Source organism: Muscardinus avellanarius, assembly GCF_963383645.1.
Source record: "Muscardinus avellanarius genome assembly, chromosome: 16".
NCBI classification, from domain to species: domain Eukaryota; kingdom Metazoa; phylum Chordata; class Mammalia; order Rodentia; family Gliridae; genus Muscardinus; species Muscardinus avellanarius.
Genome location: NC_137802.1, coordinates 60,742,443 through 60,758,735, shown reverse-complemented (window position 1 = coordinate 60,758,735; position 16,293 = coordinate 60,742,443). Strand labels below are relative to the sequence as shown.

The 16,293-nt window shown below is 47.3% G+C and overlaps 1 protein-coding gene across 1 annotated transcript in view; it reads left to right on the top strand.

The window, feature by feature from the left end:
- PRKCA (protein kinase C alpha) overlaps positions 1-16,293 on the top strand; it is a gene marked incomplete at both ends in the record, with an annotated part of 433,234 nt that overhangs the window by 349,677 nt on the left and 67,264 nt on the right. The gene's annotated exons all lie outside the window — the stretch shown is intronic.

Sequence of the window (16,293 nt, the reverse complement as noted above, 5' to 3'; positions counted from 1 at the left end):
TAACTGAGAGATTCACAGAGTAGCCTCTGCAGTCTGTGGCACTGCTTAATTCCTTTCTGGATCTTTTCTCTTCTTCAGTCTAATTAGGATTCCCTGGAATTTCCCAACCCTAAAGAAACCCGCAGACACATGCATACGTGTGTGTCATCGCTAAATTGTTACTGAAACTCTAACACTAATGGAGAGCTGAGGGTCTTGTTTTCCTTATTCTCTTGTTCCCAAAGATACAGACAGGTCAGATCTAGGTAGGATGGGTTCCAAAAGATATAAAGCATAAAATCTTTCAAATTATTTCATTATTACCAGGGTTTGGATAGAGTGGATCTTGGTGGCAAATACTTAAAGGCAGATAAGGCTGGTGCTCAGTGGGGGCCTGAGTGACCTGAGTCACAGGTAGTATATAAATGCCAAACATCCGCAGGCCTTGGAGTGATGGGGACAGTAGGGGGGGTGGGGGGCAAGCTGGGAACCAGAGCGCCGCCCAAGGCAGCAGCTACTGCAGCCCAGCGCTGGTTGATCATCCCTGGGCACAAATGCCGGCCTCACGCTACCAGGTCTTTGTTTCTTCAAGAGCATCGCCACATCCAGGTCTTCTGTAACATATTCTGATTTCTTTTAGTGTTAGCAGCTAATTCAAAATTAGAACATTGTGTAGGTCAAGCATATATCTTTTGCTGTAAACACAGGTAGGAGTTGGACAGTGATGGCCAGACTGCAGTCTCTGCTCTTAAAACAATATAGGAGAGAGCTGGCTATGGTGGTGCACACCTTTAACTCCAGTACTTGGGAAGCTGAAACAGGAGGCTCGTAGTGTTGCTGCAAGACTCAGCAACTTAGCGAGGCCCTTCGCAATTTAGTGAGAACCTGTTTCAAAATAAAATAAGCCGGCCGGGCGTGGTGGCTCACGCTTGTAATCCCCGCGCTTGGGAGGCGGAGACAGGAGGATTGCGCAGGTTCGAAGCCAGCTGCGCTGGCATAAGAGACCCTGTTTCCAAAAATAAAATAGGTCTGGGAGTGTAGCCCAGAGATAGAAGGGCTTTCAGGAACCCCAGTACCACCAAAAAAATTAAAATAAAATAAAATAAGCCGGGCGTGGTGGTGCATGCTTGTAATCCCAGCATTTGGAAGATTGAGACAGGAGGATCGTGGCTCAAAGACAAGCCTCAGCTACTTAGTGAGGCCTTTTGCAACTTGGTGAGACTCTGTTTCAAAATAAAGAATAAAATACAGGGCAAAAAAAAAATATCAAAAATAAAAATAAAATAAAATAGGCTAGAGGTATAGGTCAGAGGGAGAATGCCCTGAGTTCAATCCCCAGTACCAGAGAAGAAAGGAAAGAAGCAAAGAAGGGAGGAAGAAAGGAAGGAGAGGAGAATAGAGTTCTTTCTAAAAAGGCTTTGTAATATTTAGAAGAATTCAAATACAAAGATTGAAGTCCGGTTTTGCTGGGCTTAACCCTTTCTCTCTTTCTTTTACTCAACATGCTTCATTTTCTGCTTTTCCTCACCCCCAGCCGAGGACGCAGGCCTGGAATCCCAGGCAGAAAGTGGTCCTTGAGGCCCGGGGGCCCAGTATCCCAGCCCCCTGTGATTGACAGACCCTTTAGAGAGTTCCAGGACCCTGAGCTTCAGTCTTACTCAGCTGCCACAGGCAGAGCAGAAAGCCAAGACACTAGCAAGACCTTTCCAGAATCCCACCCCCTCGATGGGTGCACATGGCTGGGTCACAGCCGCAGGTCTGGAGCCCCGAGGGGGGGCTCAGTGGGGACAGTCGCTATCGTGTCTGATTTGTGGCTGCACCAAGAGAGGAATCCCACTCACTTTGGGGGCTTTGTTTCCATGGCTTCCTGCTGAGTGACCCTCCTGTTTTTCTGGGCAGAGAGTCCAGTTATTTACAAAGGTCAGAGTCCTGAGCTGAAAAAGAAAAATAAAAACTACAGGCCAGAGGGCTCGGGGCCCAAAGCAAAGCCTTTCTGCTCAGAGACCGTTAGAGGCTGTGAGCCTCACACTGGCTGTCTTGCTCCCGAGGGAGGCAGCCTCAGAGGGGAGAGGCGAGGTCCCCAGGGTCATGGGGCTGCCCCCACGCCGCCCAACCCTGAGGTCTGCGTGTGGTGCAGCATCAGGAACCACACCCCAACCTTTGCTTCACGCCTCCTTCAACTTGCACCTCCTAGATTTACTCAAATTGTATTCGTTTCTTTGACTCAGCGCATTTTACAAACACAACTGCAGGCAGCTTAAGCAGGGAGCCCCAAGATGCTGGTGTCAGAGGATGCTGAGAATTCCCATGGCGAACCACCAGGCTGCGCTTACAGTGGACTACGCTGATCTGATTTTAGGCAGGCGTCCAGTCCCATAATTATAATTTCATGGAGAAAGTTGTAATTCTTTATTTTAATGATACTGAGATTGAACCAAGGAACACTCTATCTGCGAGCTACACCCCCAGAACTTTTGAAATTTTTTTGTTTGTTTGTTTTGAAACTGGGGTCTGGCTAAGTTACTGAGGGAATCACTAAGTTGATGAGGCTGATCTCAAACCTGCCATCCTCCTGTCTCAGGCTCCCAAGTACTGGGGTTAGAGCATGCACCATCACGCCCAGCCAACGGTAACCCTTTCCTACTGCCCAGGGTTGGGAAGCCATGTTCCTGGGCAGAAAGGACCGCCAGGGTCTGCAATCGAGCAGTTCTGGGGCAGCCAGTCTTCCCAAAGAGGATACCTTTTGGCATCAGGGTAACATTTGGGAAATTTCCTCTAGCCTCCTATTACCGACTTTTTCACCCCCAGAGCCAGCACGATCGCTTCTCAGTTTCTGGAGGCTCCCTGCTCTGTCCCTTCCCACTTCCCCCTCTCCAGCCACAGGTCCACTCAGCCCGGGGCCCCTGGTGCATCACAACTGGATGAAGTGCACTCGGTGGCTAGTCCTTCCAGGAACTGTCCGCTCAGCCGCCTTGCACGACATCTCCTCTGTGGAGTCCTTTCCAGTCAAGTTCTGTTTTCTAGAAAGAGTTAGCCAACCGCGCTCTTCACACCCCGCCCCAGAAATCAAAAGTCATTCGGTCTGATGAAAGAAAAATCAAAACAAATGTGCCTCTTCTCCACCCACCACATGAGGACTCATCTGATAATTAGCTGCATAATTTTTCAGTTTTCAATGCTAGAATCCTGGCAAGCAGAGCGATCCACCAGTGGAGCCCTCCGGGCCGAGGAGAATCCAGGGTGGTTGGGAAAGTCCTTATGCTCTAACGTGGGTCTTGCCAGAGCAATTCTGACCACAAAACAACACAAAATAGAACCACAAGTGTGCTGTCTGTGTACTGTGGGTCTGTGGGCCTCTAACATGTCCGGGCCTGTGCTCCCCACGCTGAAGCTCGTGGCCAGAATTGGGAGGGTTTCTCCGCCATTTCTTGGAGCCGTCCAGAGGAAAGGCAGGCTCGGGCTCTGCAAAGATTTTCTGAAAAGTATCAAATAATAAACCGTGTCTGGTGTAACACTCAGCTTTGCCCCTAGACCTCAAAAGCACCCACAGATGTGTGTGACAGATGAACATGGCATGTTTAAAAAAAACTTTATTTATGAAAAGAAGTGCCAGACCAGATTCATCCTGGACCACAGTTTTCCGGCTTCAGGTTCAGCCGATGGCCTCTGGAACTGAGTCCTGCCTGGGTTTGTGGATTATTAACTATGTGACGACTTGTCTGTGCCTCAGTGCCCTTAACTGTATGGGGGGAATGGCGGTATTTACTTAATAGAATTATCCTAAAGATTAAAATAGTCTATAGTATTTACCTAATGGGAGTTTTTTACTCTGTGTGTGTATGTGTGTGTGTGTTGTATTGAGTTTTTTTACTGTGTGTGTGTGTCGTGTGAGGGTGCGTTTCTGGGGATTGAACCCTGGGACAATCTATCACTGATCTACACTCCCAGCCCTTCTTTTTTTTTTTTTTTTTTTGAAACAGGGTCTTGCTAAGTTACTGGACTCAAACCTGAGATCCTTCTGTCTCAGACTTTTAATAGAATTGTCTTAAAATTAAAATAGTCAATAGAAAAGTCCTGAAAGCACACTTCTTATACAAATGTTAGTCCTGCCGTCATGTTTATGGTTGTGGTCAGAGAAATCAATTCAGTCTCACAATGAAAAGTCAACTTGCACAGCCCCTTCTCCATGCACTGGTTTGGTTAAAGGGCCCAATTAAAATTTCAGAAGTGAGCGCATTTGGCAGGTGATTGGTAGAAACCACACCAAGAATGAACTATGTATAAACATAATGGTGGCAAAGGCTAATACTGATTCCATTGATGTGAAAGTCGAGTACTTTTGTTGACGTGATGTGGTCTTTTAGATCTTTTACAAAAATATAGCAGAACTCCTCACATCCTGGGCTCTGCCCCGGGAGTTCAGTACTTCATTCAACTTTCCAGTTGGGAGAGTAAGTGGTACCCTCTGACCGCGTCGCCCCCCTAGGGCAGCTCTAGGGGTTCTCATGACCATCTATAGCTCTACTGCTATTCTCACTGGGAAGCCTGAGCTTTCTGTATTGTCTTTATCAGTCAGCTGATTCTTTACTGGAGCCCAGTGGGGCCACCTCTACCTGCAGGGTTAAAAGTTGCCCTAGATTTAAGAAAATAGGAGGGGCTAGGGGAAGAAAAACAGGTGCACTCTGAGGAATTCCGGGGCCATTTCCAGTCCTTCCTCAGAACTAGCCACTTTCCCCAAGAGTTTTATTTCCACCCCCCATCCCCTGTTCTCCTGAGACTCAGCCCTCTTCTTTAGAGCAGCGTGCTCAGCCAAGACCTTCCCCAGTCCTGCTCTGGAGGGAAAATCAAGCCGGAGGGCACGTAAGCCTCGTGGGGGGCCAGGAATGAGGGTCCCACCTCCCTTCCCCATGCTTCACACTTCAGTATTTAACAGAATAAAATCTAAATTCCCTCACCTTGCCCCAGGACCACGGGCTAATACTCCTCATTTGTATCTTGATGGCTTTTTAGCAGCAAATGGACTTTAAATGAACTCCCTTCCTACCTGTGGGGTTGCTTATCTCCTCCAGATGTTGCTATCAGTTAATACAGATTCTAATCCAAAAGAAATGAAATTGCTTCCCTTAAATGAGACAACACAGGAGATGCGGTCTTATTCAGCCCGGTCAGTCGCTCAGGCTTTCATTGTTCACGATGTATTTCACATCCTTAGAAAAATAAAAAGCTCAAAAAATGCCTTAACCTTTTTCTCTTTGGACTGTGTGTGTGTGTGTGTGTGTGTGTGTGTGTGTGTGTGTGTGTGTGTTGTTCTGGGGATTGAACCCAGGGACATTCATTCTATCTTCAAATTATGCCCTCAGCCCTGTTTTATTTTATTTTATTTTTTTAATTTTGAAACAGGGTCTAGCTAAGTGGCAGAGGGTCTCATTAAATTGCTGAGGCTGGCCTTGAATCTGTGATCCCCTGTCTCAGCCTCCCAAGTACCAGAGTAACAGTCATGCACCATCACACCCACCTTAACTATAACCCTTGCCAAACACACTGCTCCTTCCCATAGCACACAGAGACTCCTCCGTGGCAGGATAATGACAGCTAAGAAACGGCACCCTTGGGGAAGAGCTGGTATGGGATGGATCACTTGTCAGAATATAATGAAAAACAGTGTCCCGTTAGGAAAAGCTGACAGATGATATATCATAAATAACTCTTTGGAGTATCAGGCCCCAGGAAAACAAGACAAATTTATTTAATTATAGTGTCACTTGAAACTTATGTGAACTCTCTAAAGGGAAATGCTTTTGAAGTTCTGTAAAGAGAGAAAGTTATGACTAAGTATGAACTGGGGCAGCTGCTCATGAAGTGGAGTTTGGGGAACCCCTGCCCCCTGCCCTCCTGGGGCGCAGGAGGTGGGCTGCCCACGGCAGTGATGGTCGCTGGAGTAATAGCTCACACCCCAGGACGGCTATCAGGCAGCAGGAGGTTTCTGTGCTGAGCCTAACAGGCCAGGTTTGCTGGAGAGAGGGGATTACACAGAGGCTACAAGCCCTGTCCTGACCCTAGACTGCTGGGGTTCACGGTTACTGACCATAGGCAAATCCATGTTTCAGCCTGGCCTTCAAGAAAGAATATACGGTTTAAAGTAGCTAACCGTAGTCTCACACCCCTGCTCTACCACTTCCGGGCTGATGACCTTGATAAGTTTGTCATGCTTTGACCTATAATTTCCTTGTTTATGAAACAGAATAATAATAAGACCTACTGCATAGGAGGGTTAAATCAACTTGCTATATACGTTTCTTAGGCAAGTACCTGGCATCTAGTCAGTGCTAAGTTACTGAGAGTTTCTCTAAGTTGCTGAGGCTGGCCTCAAACCTGAGCTCCTCCTGTCTCAACCTTCTCAAGTACTGGAATTATAGGCATGTGCCACCATGCCCAGCTGGGTTTGACATATTTATGAAAAAATATAAATTCTGATGCTACATTTATATATGTAAGTGAAATACGACGGAGAGGCGAGAGCATCCTCAGAACCCTTTGGGGCATTAGGAATTTATGTCAAGGACTCATTCTGGAGAAAAGACCCGTGGGTTGGTTGCTCCACTGCCCGCAGCTTCCTGGAGCCTGAAGACTAATTCTGATTTCCATCTCATCTCATGGTGTTTTCAGCAACAGGCCTCCCCAGCCACCTCCGCCACCACCCTCTCTCCTGACACATGTCACGCAGGAGGCCGGGATGGCTGTCAGAAGTCCCGTGTTCACCTGATCGGAAGCCCAGACCCATCTGCCGGACCTGGCTTCGGCTCCCTGCTGCCGCCCTAACCTTGTCCTCAGCCACGAGCATGTGGGTTCCACCCCAGAACCTCAAGCCTTAAGGCAGCTCCCCTTAATAAGTCTGGCTTTCCCAGCCGTAGACCACCATTATCCTTTGCAACAGCCTCTCTCCTCAGATGGCCCAGGAAGGCCAGGAATCCTCTACCCATCAGAGAGGTCAGCACAGAGGAACCAAGCCCATCTACCTCTTGTGATTCCAGTCTACTATCACCTAGGTAACCACATAATCATAAGGTCCAAAATGTAAAGTAGCTGCATTTCCCCTTATCCCTATAAGGTTTTCTGGGGGCCTTGTTCGTTTGGGTGGCTGCTGGTCACCGCTGCCTTTTGTGCATTTAAAGTGTATCCAGGTGGGAATGGTGGTACCCACTCAAGATCCCAGGGCTTGGGAGGCTGAGACAGGAAGATGCAGGCTTGAGGTCAGCTTCAGCAACGTTTAGCATGACCCTGTTTCAATGCAAAACAATTAAAAATGGGCTGAGGATATAGCTCAGAGGTGGAACAACCCTGGATTCAATCCCCAACACCACACACAAAAAAATTTTTAAGTGTAACCAGTCTGATTTGAGGCATTTTTTAAGTGTAGAGTATACCCTAGATTTCAACATGGAAAGAATGTAAAATATTGCCTTAATAATTATTGTGTATTGAGTGTATATTGAAATAATACTCTGCATATTTTAGTTCAAGGCAGTCAATAAAAATTAAATTTGTTATATATATATTTGTTATATCTTTGTATCATACATCATAATAGTATTGAAATCAGGTTTACCTATTGCTTTTTATGCTTTGAACACATTTAGTAGCTTTTTTTTTGGTGGTACTGGGGTTCCTGGAAGCCCTTCTACCTCCAAGCTATGCTCCCAGACCTATTTTATATTTTTTTAATTTGGAAACAGGGTCTCTTAAGCCAGCATGGCTGGCTTCGAACCTGCACAATCCTACTGTCTCCGCCTCCCAAGCACCGGGATTACAAGCATGCGCCACCACACCTGGCTAGTAACAAATTTAAAACTATGTATGTAATTCACATGGCATTTCAATTGGATAGGGACTATCTGGAACATCCCTCCCTAAGGAGAAGTAGGGTGTTAGGAGATGAGGACTCACTTGAAGACCCACGACTTTCTAATATATGTTCTCAAGGCTTATAAGTCATCTGTTTCCAAACATTCCAGATTTCTGGGTTTCTTTTTCGTGATTCTAGACCTATGACTAGTCCCAGATAAGTATACACACACACACACACACACACACACACACACATATATATATATTTTTTTGCATGACCAAGTAACTACATTAGAGATGAGATGTAAAATAGTTGAATAACTTTCGACTACCTAGTAATTTAATATCCTACATTTCTAATTATAGCTTCAGAAGTCACAGTGAGATCTGTTGAAACGTTTTGGTTAGGTGGGACGTTGCGCCTGAAGGTCAGCGGTTTCTGGTGTAAAGATATAGAACACTCATCAAGTCACAAAGTGGTTTTACCTCTAGGGCTGAAGTAAGATTCTCGCCTTAGAGCTTGTGAGCCCATGGGCTGCATTACCTTTAACAGATATTTCAGAAACGGGACATTCAGCTTTCGTGGCTGAAATATTTTATTTGAAAAACATTTCAAAGAGATTCTGTAAAATAGCCATTGGCCAGAATCAAAAAGCCATCTGTCAGCAAGAAGGTAGGAAAGAACCTTTCTACCCGCTCCGTCTGCAGAAGCATGGCTTTTAACAACTGCTCACACCTTTGCGGGAGTCCAGCTACCCCAGGGGAGCAGTTCCAGCGCACTGTCGGAACAGAAACTCTAAGACAAGGTTCATTGAAAAGGATAAAAAGACATCGACCCGCATCATCTCTCTCCCAAGGTTTTGCAGCTTAGAGATAAGAGAGCCTCAAGCCTGCAGCTCCTCCCGTGGGAGAAATGATAACTGATGGGTGTGAAAGTAGCCGGTTCCCCCAAGCGTGCAGGATGCTGTCCAGGAGCCCCACTTCGCTCTCACCCCAAACAGAAAGCTGAGAGGTGGGGAGAGACTGGAGGCTCTCTGGACTCCATCAGTAAACACTCATGAGCTACTTTCTTGGGGCTTCCCACTCACAAGAGGCACCCCAACACTGGCCCACAAGCACCCCAACACATGCCGAAAAACATACGCAGCTTTTATTTTTGGGAACTTTCAGAGCGGGGTCTGCACCAAAAGAAGCCAAGATGAAATTGATGCTCAGGAAGGAGCCTCTCTGTGGGGGACATGACATACAATGTCACCCTGGAGACACTGCAGACTACCTTAAGATCACATGGGTATCTGTGTTTATTTAGTCAGGGGAAACATTGAGAGATTAGCCCTCTTACTGATTAGCAAATTAATACGACCCGATCACAACTATAGTTGAGGTACTTAATGTAGATGAGACTCTGCCACCAGATTCTGCGTAGAAAGAGCAAGCAAGCATCTGTCTCTTTTCATTACTATTGTTGAGATTGGATTTTCTGAAAGCCTTTATTGTCTTTTAAGACTTTATCTAATTTGCAATGTTCTTTTTCAGATTGGGGGGAGGTGGAGTTTACCAGAGACCCTCGGATAAATTGTACCTATTTGTTGATTTGATCAGCCCTGCCAAGGTTGCTATGGAAACCTAAGCACTTTCAGGTGACCTTGTAGATAAAGAACAGAAAATCTATGTTCCCCAATAGAGATTCTACTTTTGTGCGTGTGTCCCTCAGTAATTTAATTATTTCCTGAATTGTGTAGTGTTAAGGAGAAGAAAATTTATAAAATACACATCAGTTGAGAGAGATGTTAATGCTCATACTTCAGCTTTGTCTGAGAAGCAAAGTCTCAGACTGAAACAGATTTCGTAGTGCAAATCGTTTTCACACACTCATTAGATCATTGTCAGCAGAGGTTAACGGTGCAGAGAAACCATCTGAAGTTGGCGGCACAGAGCTTCTGATGGGGTTGGAAGGGAAGGGGAAAGTGCGTTGGCGACATGGCCTGGGTTTAATTTATCTTGCGGAAATAATTTTGTTGGGAGAGCAACAAAAAAGATCATACCTTCCTGTTGTCCTGTCCTGAAGAATTCCTGAAATGATGTAAGAAGTTGCGTTTTTCTAGGGCTAGGGATGCTTTCTCTTGTGTACAGGCGTACAAATGTGGTACAAATGTAAACAGGAAGACTGTGCATTGATAGGGGTGTTTACGGCTCTGTCTCAGGCACCTGAAAGGAAGTTGAAGTCCTTAAGACAAAAAAGCCTAGGATACCGATGATACTGCATGCAATGCTGTGTGCTATTTTCTCCAAGGAATGTATCCTACAGAGAATTAGGATTGAAGGTGCCTGGAGAGGCCATGCCCAAGATACTAACCCCCTGCGTATCCTGAAAGAGGATGTGGTGACCAGCCTGTTCTCTGGGGCCTTGCACTTCCAGGTCTAGTTGGAGCATGGACCAGTGGCAGCTGGGTACTTCTTAAAAACGCAGAATCTTAGACCTCATCCTGCCTTTCCTGAGTCGGTCTACACTTTAACAGGATTCCCAGGTGCCCATCGAAGTTTGAGATGAAACCTATCGACCAAAGAGTTAGCACATCTAGGGTCTTCTGTGGTTGGGAAAGGGTCAAGGACAGACTCCATCACCCCGTATCCATATCAGATAGAGCAAGGACCAGCTAACTATGACCCATACACAGCTATCTGGTTTTATGTGGCCCGTGAGTTACGAATGATTACAATATTTTTAAATGATTGAAAAAAAATCAAAGAAGGACAGTATTTGAGAGACATGAAAATTAGATGGCATTCAGATTTCCATATCCCTAAGTAGAGCTTTATTGACACGGTCACATTGATTCATGCACGTATTGCCTGTGGTGACTTTTGTGCTACGGTGGCAGAGTTGTTGAGTCATTGCAGGAGAGACCGTGTGGTTCACAGAGCCAAAAATATGTGCCCCTTGGTCCTCGACAGAAAAAGGGTACTGACTCTTGGTTTAGGAGAATATTACGACACTGGAACTGGAAAGGATGTTTAAAATCATCTTTCTTGATAGGAAACAAAAGCAAGAAGATAGGTGCTCAAGCTGGCTGGTAGGGGGACCCTGATCTCTGTGGGGCGAGGCTTCTCATTCCCTGCCCCTCCCCGGGGCCCTGCCCTACAACATCCTCGTTTCTGATTGCCCTGCATCGTCCCCCATGTTCGTCCACGCATCTCGGCCCTTGCTTACTCCCATTGCTCCACTTCCCTCCATCCCAAGCTCTTCCTGTCCTACTCAGACCAGTGCTTAAGTCTCAAGCCTCTTAAATTGATCTGTTGTGCAAACTCAAGACTGCTTCTTTGCTGGACACCTGTAAGATTTGCCCTCTTAAGACGCATGGACCCTCCTCTGATTGTTGGGCAATCTGCACATCAGGCACCTTGGGGCTTCATCTGTCACCTAGGTTTCCTTGACAGCTGACAGCCTGGTGGACCAGGTCTGAGCAACCTGTCCCTCGCATGCCCAGATCCTTGTAGCAACTAAGTTCAACTCATGTGTGTAATGAAGCCCGTTGCTGTCAGAGATGAGCCAGCTCCGTTCTTATACTTTTTATAAAGAGCCCAGAAATCACAGCTCTGGACATTTCTGCCCAGTCAATGCCGCGGCTACCCTGCATCTAGCATTACTCCTGGGGATCCAGCATCAGGACAAACTGTCCTTAAGAACACCACGGAATAGTCATGGGGGATGCAAGACCTTCTACCTCATCTTCACTCTCTGGGTTTTATTCTTGAGGCTCACCCAGGAGAGGAGCAGAACCTTGCTTCTCATGAAGCCCAGGCGCCCTCGCTGTCCTAGACAGTAGCTACCTTAGAAGACTCAGGCCAACGCCGCTTCTTTGTCTGGGTACCAGTGACTCAGCTCTAGCGACGTTCATCAGGCCTCACTGCTAAAGACTGTGGCCCACCTCCTGTGACGTGGTATTAACAAGGTCTGGGGACCAGAGCGACCTCAGAATTCAGAGTGGCAGCTCCCAAAACGAGGCCATGGAGCCTGTGACCAGGCTCACGTGGGAGTTTTATCTCGGGTTTGTTTGTTTCCATGGGTGAGATCTCTTTGCTCTTTGAGATCATGGATGCACAAATGATAGCGGTACTCCCAGGCTCATCAAAGCCGCCACGTGGCGTCCTAAGGAGTGTCATTGCTAGCGAGCGCAGCGAACTCCATGACCGTCACCTCCGCAGCCCTGGATTAAAACTGAGGCCACATCGGGACAGCAAAGCGCTTCCCGACATCGGCCGGCTTTGCTTAGAGCAGAGACGTTCAGCTTCCTCCTGCCCACTCGGGCATCCAGGTGTGTACTCTGCCTGTTCCTAGGAGTCCTCGCAGATGTGCAGAGAGGAGGAGGTGCCGTGGGTGCCTGGGCCTGTTCTCTTCAAACACCTTTCCTTCGATTATATTTTCCAGAAGGAAACGTGGGCTGGTTTGTCATATCCAAACATGAAACAGCCTTGCAATGGTTCCAAAGTCCATCTGAGTCTGAGGATCATGGCCCGGTGGCTGCTGGAGGCTGGGAAGCCACACGCCCGTTGTACTGAGGTGTCTCAGCGAGAGGGGTTTGTCTCCCAGATAGAAGTTGAAGCAGGGCCCTCCTGAAGTCACGCCACTCACTTTGCAGCGCTTCTCAGCCAATCCCCAGCACCCTGTGTTTAGAGATACTCAAGTAGAGGGTGGGCGACCTGATCAGAAAGGCTCGGGGAAGGCCAGGATGAACTTCCTCCCAGCTTCTTTACGACACCACAGTTCCAGTACGGATGTTTTAGCTGCTAATGTTGGCTCCCTTTCACCTGGTGTGGATTAAGATCTCCAGCCTTGAATAGAACTTTTGGAACTGGAATAAAACGGAAGGTATAAGGGGTCATAATTATAATTATGATCCTTTAAATCGGTAATGACAAATATAAGATCTGTGGTCACTGATTTAAAGGATCATAATTATAAGATGTAACTGAAGATAATCTATCCATACCTGTTAAAGGAGATAGAAAACGTGTGATTTGACCAGCTTCCCACTTTAGTAGACCAAACCTCAAAAAGTCCAAAGTATACTCTGCTCGCACCTAAGGTTTGGGATTGGGGTTTGACCCATTCAGGCTGTGGAATTTGGGTTCAGAAAAACAACCTCTTTGTCTCTCTTTCCCAATAATGCCCTCAGCTTTGGGGGGAGGGGACATTTGAGATCCAAACCATAATAGCTGGCGAGCCCTGGGAACCGTGTGCAGACAAAGGCCGGCCTCCCCCTCTCGCCCGTGCCCCTGGCGCCGTCCCGGGGTGACCCCGTTCCCGTTCTTCTGTGGACACTACAGTGTGGCGCTCGGTCTGTTTTACTCCTGGTGCTGTTTGAGTATATGTAGCATTTTCTCTACTAACCTGAAAGCCTTTCTCCTTCTCCCACCTTTTAAAGGGACATCATATCCACTTCTTAGAGGTAGTTCTTCCTCCGCTTTCTCCTCTTCTACCTCCCCTTCCACAAAAGCGCTTGTCTCCGGCCATGTTTCCCACCCTCATGGGTACACTGCATTGTGGCAGCTTGCCTCTCCTGCCGACTTGTGTCTTAGACCATGGACCACAGCCCTCCGGCGAGGGGAAAATGCTTGTCTTAATCTCCTGGGGGATATACCGGTCCCTCCTCCTCTTCACATTAGGTTATTTTTTAAATTGACCAAGGGAACATTAAAACCTCCTACCAGAAATGAATGTCCAGTTTAACTCTGTTTTGTGAGCATCAAATAAACAGAGTGCATCTTTAAGTTGATAACTCGCTTTCCTTTCTATTAACATAGATATTTTAGTCACATATTAGATCACTTCCGATTGTATACAGGCATGCCTCTACATTAGCATGAGGTCAATATGGCACACTTCACTACAGGGGCATGTTTATATGGGAGGTGCAGTGTGATTTATCATGGTTTGAAATCATTACATTCTTTTGTGTGTGTGTGTGTGTGTGTAGTGCTGGGGGTGGAACCCAGGGGCTTTCTACCTCCGGGCTATACTCCCAGACCTGTTTTATATTTTATTTGGAGACAGGGTGTCACTAAGTTGCTGGGAGCCTCACTCAGTAGCTGAGGCTGGCTTCAAACCCGTGCGATCCTCCTGTCTCAGCCTCCCGAGCGCGGGGATTACAAGCGTGCGCCACCACGCCAGGCTCGCGTTGCGTTCTTAATATCTGGCTTAATATTTCTCATGGTGTTTTACGTTTTCTCTGTTTTAAAATGTTCTCCTACTCACCTACCTATCACAACCTAATCAACCCTTCCCTCCCCACACTATCTGGTGGAATTTTGCAACTTGTGTGTAAATTATTTTTAAAGTCCTGTCTATCTATCGTTGTCATGGCTGATAGCACCACTGTCTTCTGGGGAGCTGGTGGGGGCCATATGTGAGCTGTCTTCTTGGTGCATTAATCTGTTAAGCATTAAAGTTAGCCCTGGGTTGTAACAGTATATTCATACTAGAATAAACTGGAAAACATAAATGTTCAAACGCTTGGGTGAAGAATAGCAGAGGGGAAAATCCCACCCCACCCCACCCCACCCCGAGTTAGACTCAACATAAAACACTCTTTTTTAAAGGTGCTGTCCTAAAGAAAGCATCTAATAGTCTGTAATCCCAGCTACTGAAGAGGCTGAGGCAGGAAGAGATCAAGTTTGAGGCCAGGTTGGGCGACTTAGTCTCAAAACAAGAAATAAATTTAAGGGCTGGGTGTGTAGCTCAGTGGTAGGTCACCAGGCCCTGGGTCCTGGGTTCAATCTGGTGCCAGAAAGACAACAAAAAAAATCTAACAGGTAATGTTTTTAGAGTTTCTTATCTCTGTAAGTACAAATTTGTCCCCCTAGAGAAACCCTAAGAGATTGGTGACCCAGAGAGATTAGAAATGGGAAAGAAAAGATTTGATGATGGAAAATCAATTTTTTTTAAAAAAAATGTACCAGCCTCTTTGGACTGTTAGAAGGATTGGAAGAGTAAATATCAAATTGCTTCACACCAGGCCTGGCTAGACATGTCTCCTGCAGTTACTGTTCTTGGGACGCCCTGCTTCCCAGCCCAGGAGTTAGGACTTCCAGAATCTTCCCCCGTGGAGGGTCTCCATGCATGGCTGTTCCTGAGCCATCATCACCTGATGAACACGAACCCTTTGTTGGGTTTTTCCTGAACCACTCCAGGGGCTTGGGAAACCCCAGTTGTGTGTCCCCAGTCGTGTGTAGACGCGCCCATCCGATGGGACCGCATGCACCCCGCTTCTCTCTGCACAGCAAAGCCAGAGCCAGCCACCCCGAAGGGGTTGAGGAACAGGGCCCAGAGGCGCCAGGTCTGCAGAGCCCAGAGAAGCTGATTACTCCACCTGAGAAAGAAATGTCCCTGTGTGTTAGAAACCGACCCAAGTGAAAATGGAGTGCTGGCACCCGCTCACACCTCTTCACGCCCTGGGTCGTCTTCACCTTGTGACTTTTTCTGAAAATAGACTTGTGGTGATGGAGGGGTCCCGGGCTGCCCGCCTCCCCGGACCATTTCTTTCTGCCAGCAGGAAGGGTTTGCTCTGTGGCTCACCCGTAACCACAGGTGGGCAGCCAACTTTGTACAGAGGGTGCTTGGGTGGAAATTCACCCATGTCTCCTCCCTCCCTCCCTCCCTCCCTCCCTCCCTCCCTCCCTCCCTCCCTCCCATATGTCTGTTTTTTGTTTTTTTCTAACTAGAGCTTGAACCCAGAGGTGTTCTATAGCTGAGCTATACCCCCAGCCAGTCCTTTATTTATTTGCTTTTTGAGGAACTGGGGAACGAATCCAGGGGCATTCTGCCTCTGAGCTATTTTTTACTCTTTATTTTGAAACAGGGTCTCACTAAATTGCAAAGGGCCTCACTACATAGCTGAGGCTTTCCGCAAACCGCGATCCTCCTGTTTCAGCCTCCCAAGTACTGGGATTACAAGCATGCACCACCACGCCCAGCTCTTATTTTTTGTTTTGAAATAGGGTTTCGCTAAACCGCTGAGGCTGGCCTCAAATCTGCAATCCTCCTGCCTTGGCCTCTCAGGTACTGGGATTCCAGCCATGCACCATCATGCCCAGATCACATCTCATGTCTTATTAGGGATGTTTCTTTTGTCACCCACATTACTGTAGGCCCCAGCAGCCTGTGGGTGCCCATGGAGGCCACAGTGATTGTATTCATTTAGATTTCACTGGCACTTTTCTGGCCTGTTAACACAAAACCCTCATCTATACCCAAAGTCCACCACAGACCTGGAAGGGGCTGGAGCATCGGGGTGTATAATCCACTTGGAAAGGAGAGTGCTTCTGTCCCAGCAGCCCCTCTCCCCTGTCCCAGGCCTGTGCCCTAGGATAGAGACAGGCAGGACCCCCATCTTGCCCTCAGACTCCCTCTCCGAAGCCCCTTCCCTTAGAGTCCTCCTGCCCCAGAGACCAGTGACAGGCCAGCCGCTG